The 16,395-nt window shown below is 45.8% G+C and overlaps 1 protein-coding gene across 4 annotated transcripts in view; it reads right to left on the bottom strand.

Annotated features, from left to right (window-relative positions):
* opcml (opioid binding protein/cell adhesion molecule-like) overlaps nt 1-16,395 on the bottom strand; it is a 2,007,248-nt gene that overhangs the window by 1,542,314 nt on the left and 448,539 nt on the right. The window lies entirely within an intron of this gene.

Here is a 16,395-nt window from a genome sequence, read left to right as displayed (position 1 = left end):
TTTATTGCCCATCCCTAACTGCACTTGAGAAATAGGGAAAACCATTGAGGAACTAAAAGAAAATTCTAGTCTTTAGCATATTTGACCTGTGAACTTTACTAATGTTCTCTGTTTCCTGTCAGTCCCATGAATACATTTTCCTTCCGTCCCTCTCCAGTTGTGATGAAGAATTCCTACTCAAAAGATTAATTTATCTTTTCTCAGATGCTGACATTCCTGCTGTGTATTCCAGCCTTTATTTTGTTATTCCATTTTCTATTTACACCTTAAGCACTCCTGTTAATTGTGTGACTTTGGTTGTTAACTTCTATTAAAGAGAAGCTAACTAACTCAACAGGCACATAACACCCATCATTGAATTAAAGACTGCTACCAATAATAATTACTGGTAATGGAGACTTGATTTGAGAAATAAAATCGAGATTAAAAAAAACTTAATGGATAAATGATGGCAATTCAATCCTTCGCTTTAAGTAAATTGATGACCTGTGATCTGATCTTGGGGTTCACAATTTGTCACTTCTCCTCTCCTGCTTTATGTTTATGATCAGTTTACTATCTTGTAGCTCAGAGAGCCATTCTATTTTTTTTATTTATTCCTGGGAGGTGAGTATCGCTGGCGAGGCCAGCATTTATTGCCCATCCCTAATTGCCCTCGAGAAGGTGGTGGTGAGCCGCCTTCTTGAACCACTGCAGTTATTCTGGTGAAGGTGCTCCCACAGTGCAGTTAGGGAGAGAGTTCAAGGATTTTGATCCTGCGATGATGAAGGAACGGCGATATATTTCCAAGTCTGGATGGTGTGTGACTTGGAGGGGAACTTGCAGGTGATGGTGTTCCCATGCTGCCCTTGTCCTTCTTGGTGGTAGAGGTCACAGGCTTGGAAGGTGATCAGGAAGAAGCCTTGGTGAGATGCTGCACTTTTAGATGTTACACACTGCAGCCACGGTGCGCCGATGATGGAGAGAGTGAATGTTTAAAGTGATGGATGGGGTGTAGATCAAGTGGGTTGCTTTGTCCTGGATGATGTTGAGCTATTTATGATATTCTGGTATTATTTATGGTATTCAAAGGACAGAGGAAATGTAAATTAATGAACAAAAATCATTGATGATGCAGGCGTCTTTATAAAGCAGATCCACACAGAACACAGGATTTCACAGGACAACTTTTGTTACTTAGGACCTCATATTATTGATAGTAAAACTGCATGAAAATTCATCGCTCTACAGTGTTTCATGTTTTATTGTGATGATAACTAAAATTTTAGAAAACATCAAAGTACATTTCCCAATGTCTATTATTTCAACAAATTGCAAAACTACAATGCATAGAAAACAATACATTATAATTGAATTTTGAAGAACTTGTGCCCCATCAAATTCTTACTAATATGTCACCATCAGTTCTGAGAAGTGACTCAAACTCTGGGCCCAGGATTTACTGGAGCGGGCATCTTGGGATGTGCACTGCGAAGTGGATCTTTTCCTCACCATTCAGCTCGAAGAACTTTTGTGCCACAAATGGCTGGAAGTGCGCGTTGATAACGGGTCTACGGGGCATCTGGGACCTTGGTGAATGACGAGATCAATAGAATATCTCCTTGACCATGAGATTTTAGGATAGTGAAAGAAACAGGAATGAAGGAAAAGGAATAGGATGAATTAGAGTGAAATTAGACAGAGAAAGAGAAATAAATAGAGGGAAAGTTGGATTGCGAGAGAGAAGAGAGACAGAAAGGAAAAGAAGAAAGAAAAATGTTCAATTTTATAAACATCTAAGAACAATTTACTACCTGCAGGAATGAGACTGCAAAGTTCATTTGTTCACTTTCTTGATTGTGTGGCAATGCAGAAATATAAATCTAATTAAAAGAGATCTTACGGTGTTACGTACCAGCCCTAAATTTCTGCAGAAGGTTTAATTCGTTTTAACAGCACAAATTCAGCCATTTCTTGAAACTTCTGAGCAAGTGGAGGGCGATCTCTGGTCTTCACAAGGCTAATGGCAGAATGGTGCAAATCACCGAGCAATTGGTGGTGATTCACAACTCGTGGGGTATCTGTTCCTCTATGATGTTTTTTGTATTCGCGAATAATGCTGTGCGCATTAAATTCAACGTTAATTTCCCAGAAAAGTCGGGACCATTGTGATGAGCTGGTTAGTTAGTAAACAGACTGCAGTGATCCCCACTCATTCAAGGATTTTTTTAAAAATATACTTCTCCTTATTATACGGGTTTAGTTAATACAGACAGCAACTACAATCCTGCACAGCTATTTTGTATTCCTTGAATTATAAACTGAAAGATAAAAAATATATAATACTGCACTGACGATGCAATAGAGATTTTAAGCACTTTATTGTTCTCCACGTTTTGCTGCATCATTTTGTTTCATACTATATTCTTCAGGGTTTCTTTTGTCCTCCTGAAATACATTTTTATTCAAAATCCATTTACTGGCTTTAGCTGCGCTCTATAAATACTCCTGCAGAGCCAAGTAACTAATGCACCCACACTACAGCACAGTCTATCCATTTACAACACCACTATTCATTTATACTGTTGCACAATTACTTGCAGTCAGTCACAAACTCATTCAACAGTGTTCATTTTCTGTATAGGTCAATATCAGTGCTATATGTTCTAGATGGCGATTGTAACCCATGCACTTCTAAAGGGCCCAAAATTGGTGGACGCTAAGTTCCGCCCAAGGATGCTGAGATCCTGACGGTACTTTGGGCGGAAGTTTCATGGAAAAATCTGGGAAAGACCGCCTGGCGTCAAAAATGGAACTTGCACGTTGAATCTGGGCGGCAGCAGGTGGTAGCTCCCATTCCCGGCGGCAAATGCAATTCTCGGCAAAGTACCACCGAGGATTGAGTCGGGCCCAGGGAGGGGGGGAACTGATGAAATAAAACATTTTCAAAAAATAAAAATAAACACTAGAAATCCTTCAGGGGACCCCATCCAACTGAATCCCTGCAAAAAAAAAAGAAAAGAAGTGGACTAACCTTTTTTTGCAGGTCTTCATACTTACCGTTGAGGTCAGACCTGCCTCCACACGGCGGTCTTTCTCCCTGCTGCAGCAGAGGACCGCTCGGACCAAACTGGAGATGCAGCGGATCTGGCTTGACAGTTCCTCTGCATCTCAGTAGCCAGGACATTTGAATGGGCAAGATTGTGGGATTTACCGATATCTTGTCCAGCAAATGTCCTGAAAACTCTTGCGCCTGATAAAAGCAGGCTCATAGCATACTTTTACAGGTGTAAGAGTTTTAAAACACACAAAAACATAATAAAATAAAATTTAAAAAACACATTTTATTGTTTAAAAACCCTTCCCACTATGGTAAGTTAATTTTAAACCATAATTTAAAAAAAAAAATTTTAATCGGGAAAATATGTATTTTTTATAACATAAATAACTTTAATTTAAACTAATATTAAATATGTGGTGTATTTTTTCTTTTTTTTTTATTAGCGTTTTGCTTGTTTGGGGGGATTTCTCAATCATAATAATGGGAACTCCAACTTACGGAGTTTCTGTTATTATGAATGAGAAAATACTTTACCTGGATTGGCTGCCCAGAGCCATGTGACTGCAGCTCCAGCTCTGCAGCTGTCTCAATGTGCACGCGCGATGGTGCGCAGTCAGTGCAGGCCTCAGGACCAGGATCGCTCATGGGCGCAGCAAGTTCTGGTAAGTGCGCATCTTTTTTCCCTTTTTTAGCCGATCACCCACCGACCGGGATTTCTAGGCCAATCAAACAACATTTGACATAAAGTCAGAGAAGGAGATATCAAGACAGATGGAGGTTGGTTTTAAGGAACATTGTAAAGGAGAAGAGGCAGAGAGGTTTAGGGAGGGAATTCCAGAACTTCGGGCCAAAGCACCTGAAACCACAGCAGCCAATGGTGGTGCGATTCAAATTGGGGATGGACAAGGTGCCAGAATTGGAGAAGTGCAAAAATCTCGAAGGCTTGTAGGGCTGCAGGAAATTACAGAGACAGGGAAGGCGAAGCCATGGAAGGATTTGAAAACAGGGATGAGAATTTTAAAATTGAGGTTTTACTGGACCAGGATCCAATGTAGGTCAGCAAGCAGAAGGGTGATGGGTCATCCAATAATGGATATCAGACAACAGTGTGACAAATTAGAGCGAGTGGAGGAGTCAAGAGACAAGGTGGTGACATAGAGCTGAGTGTCGTCAGTGTACATATGGAACCTGACACTGTATTTTCCGCTGGTGTTGCCAAGGGGCAGCATGTATATGAGAAATAGAAGGGAGACAAGGATAGATACTTGGGGGAAGTTTGAAAAGTTTTCCCAAGTTATTTAAAAGTTTCCCAAATTGTTTAAAAGTTTAAAATGAAAGTTAATAGTAAGTTACTTCCTTTGGTATTGCTCCATGGGTGCTGCCAGCCCTCTGCAGCTGTACAAAGCCCTGGTTAGACCACACCTGGAGTTCTGTGGGGGAGTAGAGGCCCAGTCGTCTCTGAAGGAGGGGGAAAGGCCAGCTGCCATTGAGGAAGAGGAAGAGACCCAAATGCCATCATGGAGGAGAGGCACAGCTGTTGCTGCTGGAGGGGATCCGGTTGCCACTGGGGAGAGGTCTGAACGCCACCGGGAGCCCGAACGCCTGGTTGCCGCTGGAGAGGCCTGAACACCGCTGGGGGCTCGAACGCCTGCCGGATGCTCACCGGGAAAACTTTAAAAACTTCTGGAGAAGCTTTTAAACAACTTGGGAAAACTTTTAAAACTTCAGGAGAAACTTTTAAAACTTCGAGAAACTTTTAAAATTCTGGAGAAACTTTTAAACAATGTGGAGGAAATTTCAAGAATGAATTTCTTTCAAAACTTTTTACCAAGGAATTGAATACTGTACCCCAATCTAACTAGAAAATAGTTTGGTGTGTTTTATTAGCATCATTTTCAGTCATTCGAAACCGGGTTACTCACGACGATGCCATACGAGCAGGTGAGCCTCCGACCAGGTGACCGGGACATCACTCCCTCCTCCTGCAGCAGGCCTACATCCCTCCCAGCGGCGATCGGGTATCTCCTTGTCGACGGCTTGACCTCTCCTTCCCCACTGGTGACCTGGCCTCTTCTACTAGTGAACATCACGGATATGACTCTTCCACCCTCCCACTCCTTTCTGACCTCCCACTCGGAATTCTAGCAGACAACTAACCTTCCTAATGCCTGCCCCCAACCAAGCATCGGACCACCTACCATCAAGGACACTACTCGGCGCCAAGCTTACGGCCAACATCTCGCCGTAGGCAATTAGGCTCATACAGCAGTGCCTGGTCTCCAGTCATCTTGGACCCCCTTGTCACTGGACCAAGACCTTGCTCAGCTAAGCCCGTGTGGTGGCCGGTGTGCAATGGCCACACCACGTTAAAAGAACTCACGCACAGGCATCTCCACTTCATTAACATGAAGTTCGGGACCTGGAGTGTCAGGACCCTCATGGACAACCCCAAAAGCGACAGGCCGGAACGCCGCACCACCATAGTTGCCCGGGAACTTAGACGCTTTGACATCGACATCGCCCTAAGCAAGACCCGACAGGCAGGGAAAGGCCAGCTCAAGGAACAAGGTGGAGGTTACACCTTTTTCTGGAAAGGGAAACCAGAGGAAGAACGCCGCCTTCACGGAGTCCGCTTCGCCATCAAAAACGAGCTGGTCGACTGCCTCAAAGACTCCCTCTGCGGGGTTAACGAACGCCTCATAACTCTTCGACTCACTCTATCCTGGAACCAATGCGCCACAGTCATCAGTGCGTACCCCACAACACTCGATGCAACGGATGAGACCAAAGAGGGTTTTTACTCCAACCTCGAAAAATTCCTGTCCCGCGTTCCCACGGGCGACAAACTGATCCTCCTGGGTGACTTTAATGCAAGGGTCGGCAAAGACACGGCCCTCTGGGGAGGCGTGATTGGCAGAGAGGGAGTAGGGAAAGCCAACTCCAGCAGTACCCTACTTCTGACAAAATGTCTAGAACATGAACATCTCATCACCAACACCCTGTTCAGCCAAAGGGACAAATACAAGGCATCGTGGCAACACCCTCGCTCCAAACACTGGCACATGCTCGACTATGTCATTGTCCGAGCCAGGGATCACAGGGATGTGCGCATCACCCGCGCCATGACAGGAGCTGATGACTGCTGGATGGATCACCGCCTAATCCGATCCATCATCGACATCAACATAGACCCAAAGCAGAGGGGACAGCAGAAACAGTGCCGCAAAAAAATCAACGCAGGGGCATTTAAAGACCCAGCTAAGAGAGCCCTATACAGCCAGCACCTCACAGCTAACCTGACGTGCGTTGATGACCCTGAGATGCAAAATGCCCACAATGCTTGGTCTGCCCTCCAGGCCTCCATAACCAGTGCCTATGAAGAGACACTTGGTCACTCAACCAGAAAAGACCAGGACTGGTTTGATGAGAATGATCAGGAGATCCAAGAACGAATAGATCGCAAGCGCAGAGCATTTCTGAGCCTTAAGCAACAACCCAACTCGGAAGCAGCAAAGCAACATTACAGGCAGCTCAAGGCTGAGGTCCAACAAAAAACCCGGGACCTAAAGAACAGGTGGTGGATGGAGAAAGCACAGGAGATACAACAACTGGCTGACGGCCATGATGTGTGAGGATTCTTCTACGCAGTCAAGGCCACCTAGGATCCAAACTCCCAAGGCCCCACCCCACTGCTGGCCAAGAACAGGGAAACATTCATCAAGGACACTGAGACAGTCAGGGCCCGCTGGAAGGAGAACTTTGAAGATCTGCCTTTGACTCGAGTGTTCTCGACTCCATTCCGCAGCATGCGACCCGCCATCACCACTGTGAAACCCCAACATTGCACGAGGTTGGTAAAGCCATAAGACAGCTCAAGAACAACAAGGCTATGGGAGTGGATGGAGTCCCTGCTGAAGCACTAAAGTATGGCGGAGAGGCGCTGTTGGCGTGGATACATGACCTCATCACTTTCATCTGGAGGGAGGAGAGCATGCCAGGAGATCTCAGAGATGCAGTAATCGTGACCATCTTTAAAAAAGGGGACAAGTCCGACTGCGGCATCTAAAGTGGAATCTCCCTGCTATCAACCACTGGGAAAGTTGTGGCTAGAGTTCTCCTCAACTGTTTTCTCCCTGTGGCCGAGGAGTTCCTCCCGGAGTCACAGTGCGGATTTCGTCCCCTACAGGGCACAACGGAATTGATCTTTGCAGCGCAACAGCTGCAGGAAAAATGCAGGGAGCAGCGCCAACCCTTATACATGGCCTTCTTCGACCTTACAAAGGCCTTTGACACTGTCAACTGCAAGGATCTATGGAGCGTCCTCTTCCGTTTCAGATGCCCCCAAAAGTTGGTCAACATCCTTCGCCTGCTCCACAACAACATGCCGGCCGTGATCCTTGCCAACAGATCCATTACAGACCAAATCTACGTCCGGACCAGGGTCAAACAGGGCTGTGTCATCTCTCCAACCCTCTTCTCAATCTTCTTCGCTGCCATGGTCCACGTCACAGTCAACAAGCTCCCCGCTGAAGTGGAACTAAGAACCAGTGTGAAGCTGTTCAACCTTCGCCGCCTCCAGGCCAGGTCCAAGACCACCTCAACCTGTCGTCGAGCTACATTATGTGGAACACGCCTGCGTCTGCGCACATTCAGAGGCTGAACTCCAGGATATAGTCGACGTATTTACTGAGGCGTACAAAAGCATGGGCCTTACGCTAAACAACCGTAAGACAAAGGTCCTCCACCAGCCTGTCCTCGCCGCACAGCACTGCCCCACAGTCATCAAGATCCACACATGGCGCTGGACAACGTGGAAAATTTCGCTAAATTCGGGAGCCTTTTATCAACAAAAGCAGACATTGATGAGGAGATTCAAAACTTCCTCCAGTGCGCCCGAGCAGCCTTCGGCCGCCTCAGGAAAAGAGTGCTCAAAGACCAGGCCCTCAATCTACCATCAAGCTCTTGGTCTACAGGGCTTTGGGATTACCTGCCCTCCTGTCAGGCTCAGAGGCATGGACCATGTATAGCAGACACCTTAAGTCACTGGAGAAATACCATCAACGATGCCTCCGCAAGATCCTACAAATCCCCTGAGGTGTCAGATGCACCAACATTAGCGTCCTGGACCAGGCCAACATCCCCAGCACTGAAGCACTAACCACACTTGCTCAGCTTCGCTGGGCAGGCTACATTGTCCGCATGTCAGACACGAGACTCCCAAAGCAAGCGCTCTACTCGGAACTCCTTCATGGCAAACGAGCCAAGAGTGCCAGAAGAAATGTTACAAGGACACCCTCAAAGCCTCCTTGATAAAGTGCGGTATCCCCACCTACACCTGGGAGTCGCTGGTCAAAGACCGCCCTGAGTGGAGGAAGATCATCTGGGAGGGTGCTGAGTGCCTCAAGTCTCATCGCCAAGTGCATACAGAAAACAAGCGCAGACAGCGGAAGGAACACGCGGCAAGTCTGTCCCATCCTCCCTTACCCTCAACGACTGTCTCTCCCATCTGTGGCAGGGACTGTGGCTCTCATATTGGACTGTTCAGCCACCTAACGACTCATTCTAAGAGTGGAAGCAATTCTTCCTCGATTCCGATGGACTGCCTATGATGATGATGATAGAAACATAGAAAATAGGTGCAGGAGTAGGCCATTCGGCCCTTTGAGCCTGCACCACCATTCAATAAGATCATGGCTGATCATTCCTCAGTACCCCTTTCCTGCATTCTCTCCATAACCCTTGATCCCTTTAGCCGTAAGGGCCATATCTAACTCCCTCTTGAATATATCCAATGATCTGGTATCAACAACTCTTTGTGATAGGGAATTCCACAGGTTAATAACTTTCTGAGTGAAGAAGTTTCTCATCTCGGTCCTAAATGGCCTACCCTGTAGCTCAAGACTGTGTCCCCTGGTTCTGTAACTTCCCCATCATCGGGAACATTCTTCCCTCATCTAACCTGTCCAATCCCGTCAGAATCTTATATGTTTCTATGAGATCCCCTCTCATCCTTCTAAACTCCAGTGTATAAAGGCCCAGTTGATCCAGTCTCTCCTCATATGTCAGTCTCGCCATCCCGGGAATCAGTCTGGTGAACCTTCGCTGCATTCCCTCAATAGCAAGAATGTCCTTCCTCAGATTAGGAGACCAAAACTGAACACAATATTCCAGGTGAGGCCTCACCAAAGCCCAGTACAACTGCAGTAAGACCTCTCTGCTCCGATACTCAAATCCCCGAGCTATGAAGGCCTTCTTCACCGCCTGCTGTACCTGCATGCCGACTTTCAATGACTGATGAACCATGATACCCAGGTCTCGTTGCACCTCCCCCTTTCCTAATCTGCCGCCATTCAGATAATATTCTGCATTCGTGTTTTTGCCCCCAAAGTGGATAACCTCACATTTATCCACATTATACTGCCATCTGCCATGTATTTGCCCACTCGCCGAATCTGTCCAAGTCACCCTGCAGTCTTTTAGCGTCCTCCTCACAGCTCACACCGCCACCCAGTTTAGTGTCATCTGCAAACATGGAGATATTACACTCAATTCCTTCATCTAAATCATTAATGTATATTGTAAAGAGCTGGGGTCACAGCACTGAGCCCTGCGGCACTCCACTAGTCACTGCCTGCCATTCTGAAAAGGACCCGTTTATCCCAACTCTCTGCTTCCTGTCTGCCAATCAGTTCTCTATCCACATCAGTACATTACCCCCAATACCTTTGTGCTTTGATTTTGCACACCAATCTCTTGTGTGGGACCTTGTCAAAAGCCTTTTGAAATTCCAAATACACCACATCCACTGGTTCTCCTTTGTCCATTCTACCAGTTACATCTTCAAAAAATTCCAGAAGATTTGTCAAGCATGATTTCCCTTTCATAAATCCATGCTGACTTGGACCGATCCTGTCACCGCTTTCCAAATGTGCTGCTATTTCATCTTTAATAATTGATTCCAACATTTTCCCCACTACTGATGTCAGGCTAACCGGTCTATGATTACCTGTTTCCTCTCTCCCTCCTGTTTTAAACAATGGTGTTACATTAGCTACCCTTCAGTCCATAGAAACTGATCCAGAGTCGATAGACTGTTGGAAAATGATCACCAATGCATCCACTATTTCTATGGCCACTTCCTTAAGTACTCTGGGATGCAGACTATCAGGCCCCGTGGATTTATTGACCTTCAAGCCCATCAATTTCCCGAACACAATTTCCCGCTTTATAAGGATATCCTTCAGTTCCTCCTTCTCACTAGACCCTCGGTCCCCTAGTATTCCCGGAACGTTATTTGTGTCTTCCTTCGTGAAAACAGAACCAAAGTATTTGTTTAACTGGTCCGCCATTTCTTTGTTCCCCATTATAAATTCACCTGAATCTGACTGCAAGGGACCTACATTTGTCTTCACTAATCTTTTTCTCTTCACATATCTATAGGAGCTTTTGCAGTCAGTTTTTATGTTCCCAGCAAGCTTCTTCTCGTACTCTATTTTCCCCCTTTGTCCTCCTCTGCTGTATTACAAAATTCTCCCAGTCCTCAGGATTTACCACTATCCTTAATTTCCCTTGTTAGCCACGGTTGAGCCACCTTCCCTGTTTATTTTTATTCCAGACAGGGATGTACAATTGTTGAAGTTTATCCATGTGATCTTTAAATGTTTGCCATTGCCTATCCACCATCAACTCTTTAAGTATCACTCGCCAGCCTATTCTAGCCAATTCACGTCTCATACCATCGAAGTTACCTTTCCTTAAGTTTAGGACATTAGTTTCTGAATTAACTATGTCACTCTCCATCTTAATAAAGAATTCTACCATATTATGGTCACGCTTCCCCAAAGGGCCTCGCACAACAAGATTGCTAATTAGTCCTTTCTGATTACACATCACCCAGTCTAAGAAGGCCAGCCCTCTAGTTGGTTCCTCGACATATTGGTCGAGAAAACAATCCCTAATACACTCCAGGAAATCCTCCTCCACCGCATTGCTACCAGTTTGTTTAGCTCAGTCAATATGTAAATTAAAGTCGCCCATGATAACTGCTGTACCTTTATTGCATGCATCCCTAATTTCCTGTTTGATGCTGTCCCCATCCTCATTACTACTGTTTGGTGGTCTGCACACAACTCCCAATGGCGTATTCCGTAGCTCCACGCATACAGATTCCACATCATCCAAGCTAATGTCCTTCCTTACTATTGCATTAATTTCCTCTTTCACCAGCAATACCACCCAACTCCTTTTCCATTCTGTCTGTCCTTCCTAAATGTTGAATACCCCTGGATGTTGAATTCCCAGCCTTGGTCACCCTGGAGCCAAATACATCATATCCATTAACTGCTATCTGCTCAGTAAATTCATCTACCTTATTCCGAATACTCCTCGCATTGAGGCTTGTCTTTGATGATGATGATGACGACGACTTGGGGGACTCAAGCGGTAATGGTGTGGGAGCAGAAAGAGATGCTACTGCAGATGATTCTCTGGCTATGATTTGATAGACAAGAATGGAACCAGCAAGAGCAGTCTCACCCTGCTGGCTGAGGGAGGAGAGACAGTGGAGGAGGATGGCGTGGTCAAACACATCAAAGGCTGTAGATAGGTCGAGAAGGATGAGGAGGGATGGTTTACCATCGTCTCAGTCACATAGATGTGGCTTTGATAAGGGCCATTTCAGTGCTGCGGAGGGGGTGGAAACCTGATTGGAGGGAATCAAACATGGAATTTCAGGAAAGACGGGTAGGGATTTGGGAGGTGAGAGCACATTCAAGAACTTTGGAGAGGAAAGGGGGGTTGGAGATTGGGTGGTATTTTGAAGGGACAGGGGGGCAGAGGGGCCAAGGGTGTTTTTTTTCAGAGGGGTGATGATGGCAGATTTGAAGGGGAGGGGGACAGTACTGATGACAGGGAAGTATTAACATCAGCTAACATAGGGGTCAGGAAGGGATGTTGGGTGGTCAACATGTTGGTGGGAATTGGATCGAGGGAGCAGAAGGTGGTCTCATGGACAAGATGAACTCGGAGAAAGCACGATCGGAGCTGGGATAGAATCAAGAGAAAGATGTAAGCTCAGGGCTACCACAATGGGAATATTAGGGGAAGTCTGGCCCAGTGAGTAGGAGAAGGGAGGGAAGCGGCAGAGGATGGTCTCAAGCTTTGTAACAAAAAAGTCCATGAACTCTTCGCACTTGTTATTGGAGGTAAGAGTGGAGGAGGCATGGGAGGGTGATTTAAGAAGACCGTTTGTGGTGGAGAAGAGAAGCTGGGGGTTATCTTTGCTTTCCAGGATGATCTTTGAATAGTGAGCTATTTTGGCAACAGAGGGCAGGACCAGATAGTGCATTTATGTGATCCAACCAGATCTGGCGATGGATGGTTTTGCCAGTTGTCCGCCATTGATGTTGGAATTTGTGTCCCTTGGATTTAAGGGATCGGAGTTGAGGGCCATGCTAGGGGGGCGGCGACTAGAGTGAGAGAGAGTAATGGTTTTAACATGGACAAGGACATCTAAGATGGAGGAGAAGGTGTGATTGACTCTCATGATGCTGCATAGTTACAGAAAGCTGGGGTATTTGCTGTTTTACAAAGCGAGGAGATTTATACCATGTCGCACACAATCTATTATTCTGCTGTGAAAGTGTAGCTGTGTGTGACTTGGCATGCCCCAAAGAATTTAGTTTATATAGCACCTTTCACGACCTCAAGATGTCCTAAAGCACTTCACAGGCATTGAATTACTGTTGAAGTGTTGTCACTGTTGCAATGTAAGGAACCATGACAGACAATTTGCAAACAGCAAGATCCGACAACAGCAGTAAGATAAATGAACAAGTAATCGGTTTACATAATGTTGATTGAGGGATAAATGTTGATCAGGACATTGAGAGAACTGCACTGCTCTTCTTCAGAAAGTGCGGTGGAATCTTTTATATCCACCAAAATGGTTTAATGTCTCATCTGAAAGATAGCATCTCCGACAGCGCAACACTCTTTGCACTGCAAGCACCGCACTGAAGTATCAGCCGAAATTATGTGCTCAAGTGTCTGGAGTGGGACTTGAAGCCGTGGCCTACTGACTCAAATCTGGAGTCTCTTTCATAGTGCGCAACAAAAATATATTCCAGTGAAAAAGAAGGGTGGTAAGAGAAGGGATAACCAGCCGTGGATAACCAAGGAAATAAAGGAGAGTATCAAATCAAAGACCAATGCGTATAAGGTGGCCAAGGTTAGTGGGAAACTAGAAGATTGGGAAAATTTTAAACAACAGCAAAGAATGACTAAAAAAGCAATAAAGAAAGGAAAGATAGATTACGAAGGTAAACTTGCGCAAAACATAAAAACAGATAGTAAAAGCTTTTACAGATATATAAAACGGAAAAGAGTGACTAAAGTAAATGTTGGTCCCTTAGAAGCTGAGAAGGGGGATTTAATAATGGGAAATGTGGAAATGGCTGAGACTTTAAACAATTATTTTGCTTCGGTCTTCACAGTGGAAGACACAAAAACCATGCCAAAAATTGCTGGTCATAAGAATGTGGGAAGGGAGGACCTTGAGACAATCACTATCACTAGGGGGGTAGTGCTGGACAGGCTAATGGGACTCAAGGTAGACAAGTCCCCTGGTCCTGATGAAATACATCCCAGGGTATTAAAAGAGATGGCGGAAGTTATAGCAGATGCATTCGTTGTAATCTACCAAAATTCTCTAGACTCTGGGGAGGTACCAGCGGATTGGAAAGCAGCTAATGTAACGCCTCTGTTTAAAAAAGGGGGCAGACAAAAGGCAGGTAACTATAGGCCGGTTAGTTTAACATCTGTAGTGGGGAAAATGCTTGAAACTATCATTAAGGAAGAAATAGCGGGACATCTAGATATGAATAGTGCAATCAAGCAGACGCAGCATGGATTCATGAAGGGGAAATCATGTTTAACTAATTTACTGGAATTCTTTGAGGATATAACGAGCATGGTGGATAGAGGTGTACCGATGGATGTGGTGTACTTAGATTTCCAAAAGGCATTCGATAAGGTGCCACACAAAAGGTTACTGCAGAAGATAGAGGTACGCGGAGTCAGAGGAAATGTATTAGCATGGATAGAGAATTGGCTGGCGAACACAAAGCAGAGAGTCGGGATAAATGGGTCCTTTTCGGGTTGGAAATCGGTGGTTAGTGGTGTGCCACAGGGATCGGTGCTGGGACCACAACTGTTTACAATATACATAGATGACCTGGAAGAGGGGACAGAGTGTAGTGTAACAAAATTTGCAGTTGACACAAAGATTAGTGGGAAAGTGGGTTGTGTAGAGGACACAGAGAGGCTGCAAAGAGATTTAGATAGGTTAAGCGAATGGGCTAAGGTTTGGCAGATGGAATACAATGTCGGAAAATGTGAGGTCATCCACCTTGGGGAAAAAAAAACAGTAAAAGGGAATACTATTTGAATGGGGAGAAATTACAACATGCTGAGGTGCAGAGGGACCTAGGGGGTCCTTGTGCATGAATCCCAAAAAGTTAGTTTGCAGGTGCAGCAGGTAATCAGGAAGGCGAATGGAATGTTGGCCTTCATTGCGGGAGAGATGGAGTACTAAAGCAGGGAGGTCCTGCTGCAACTGTATAGGGTATTGGTAAGGCCGCACCTGGAGTACTGTGTGCAGTTTTGGTCACCTTACTTAAGGAAGGATATACTGGCTTTGGAGGGGGTACAGAGACGATTCACTCGGCTGATTCCGGAGATGAGGGGGTTGCCTTATGATGATAGATTGAGTTGACTGGGTCTTTACTCGTTGGAGTTCAGAAGGATGAGGGTTGATCTTATAGAAACGTTTAAAATAATGAAAGGGATAGACAAGATAGAGGCAGAGAGGTTGTTTCCACTGGTCGGGGAGACTAGAACTCGGGGGCACAGCCTCAAAAAACGGGGGAGCCAATTTAAAACCGAGTTGAGGAGGAATTTCTTCTCCCAGAGGGTTGTGAATCTGTGGAATTCTCTGCCCAAGGAAGCAGTTGAGGCTAGCTCATTGAATGTATTCAAGTCACAGATAGATAGATTTTTAACCAATAAGGGAATTAAGGGTTACGGGGAGTGGGCGGGTAAGTGGAGCTGAGTCCACGGCCAGATCAGCTATGATCTTATTGAATGGCGGAGCAGGCTCGAGGGGCTAGATGGCCGACTCCTGTTCCTAATTGTTATATTCTTATGTTCTTATGCAGAGTGCTACCATTAAGCCAAGGTTGATAATTAGAAACAAATTGTTCTTTGGCTGATTCTCAGGTCAGTTAAAGATCTCATTGGCTTTCATGTGCCTTTTTCCGTTGCTGGTGGAGCTTCTAAGTAAACTGGAAGTGATTGGCTTCCAGCTCTTTCTCTTTACTATTATTTTAACTATGACTCGGATATTTATATACGTGTCATCTGATGCATATATACTAGATTTAATTAAAAAATATTTTCTCCAGCCCCAGTGCTTTTAATTTTTTCTCTTGAATTCTTCACACTCCATCAATAGATACATCAAGGGGCCTGTGCATTCTAAGGAACACAGTCACTGTGGATAATTTTCACAATTACCAGCGAGGAATGATGTAGGAGTCAAGTGTGCATGTAACAGGCAGCAGCGATCACCCAAGTACAAGGTCAACATGCTCTGTGCAGGAACACATATGAATAATTAATAGACTATAAATTCTTCCCGTTTAATGGCATTAGACTGAAGTGCTGATTTGCATCCTCTCATTTCTGATGCTACTTGTATCACACATTGCTTTGGGATTGATTGGCACTTGTTTATTTCACTATTTTGGTTTTTCACCAATAGAATTTTTTGTACCCTGATACTGTAGACAGTTAGCGAAGGTGCAGGAATTTACAGCCTTCGATTCCTTCAGCGGCAGAGGAGAGGCGGCGGCAGCGGCAGAGAGGCGGGAGTTCGGGGCATTGGTGAGGCCGATAAAGGCCCGGCAGCAGCACCTTCAGAGAGGCGGGAGTTCGGGTCGTTGGTGAGGCCTATAAAGGCCCGGTGGCAGCACCTTCGGAGAGGCGGGAGTTCGGGGCATTGGCGAGGCCTATAAAGGCCCGGCGGCAGCATCGTCGGAGAGGCGGGAGTTCGGGGCATTGGTGAGGCCTATAAAGGCACGGCGGCAGCACCTTCGGAGAGGCGGGAGTTCGGGGCATTGACGAGGCCTATAAAGGCCCGGCGGCAGCATCGTCGGAGAGGCGGGAGTTCGGGGCATTGGTGAGGCCTATAAAGGCACGGCGGCAGCACCTTCGGAGAGGCGGGAGTTCGGGGCATTGGTGAGGCCTATAAAGGCACGGCGGCAGCATCGTCGGAGAGGCGGGAGTTCGGGGCATTG

Source organism: Pristiophorus japonicus, chromosome 11, assembly GCF_044704955.1.
Source record: "Pristiophorus japonicus isolate sPriJap1 chromosome 11, sPriJap1.hap1, whole genome shotgun sequence".
NCBI lineage: Eukaryota > Metazoa > Chordata > Chondrichthyes > Pristiophoridae > Pristiophorus > Pristiophorus japonicus.
Note: the sequence above shows the minus strand (reverse complement) of the source record. Positions and strands in the feature narration are given on the sequence as shown.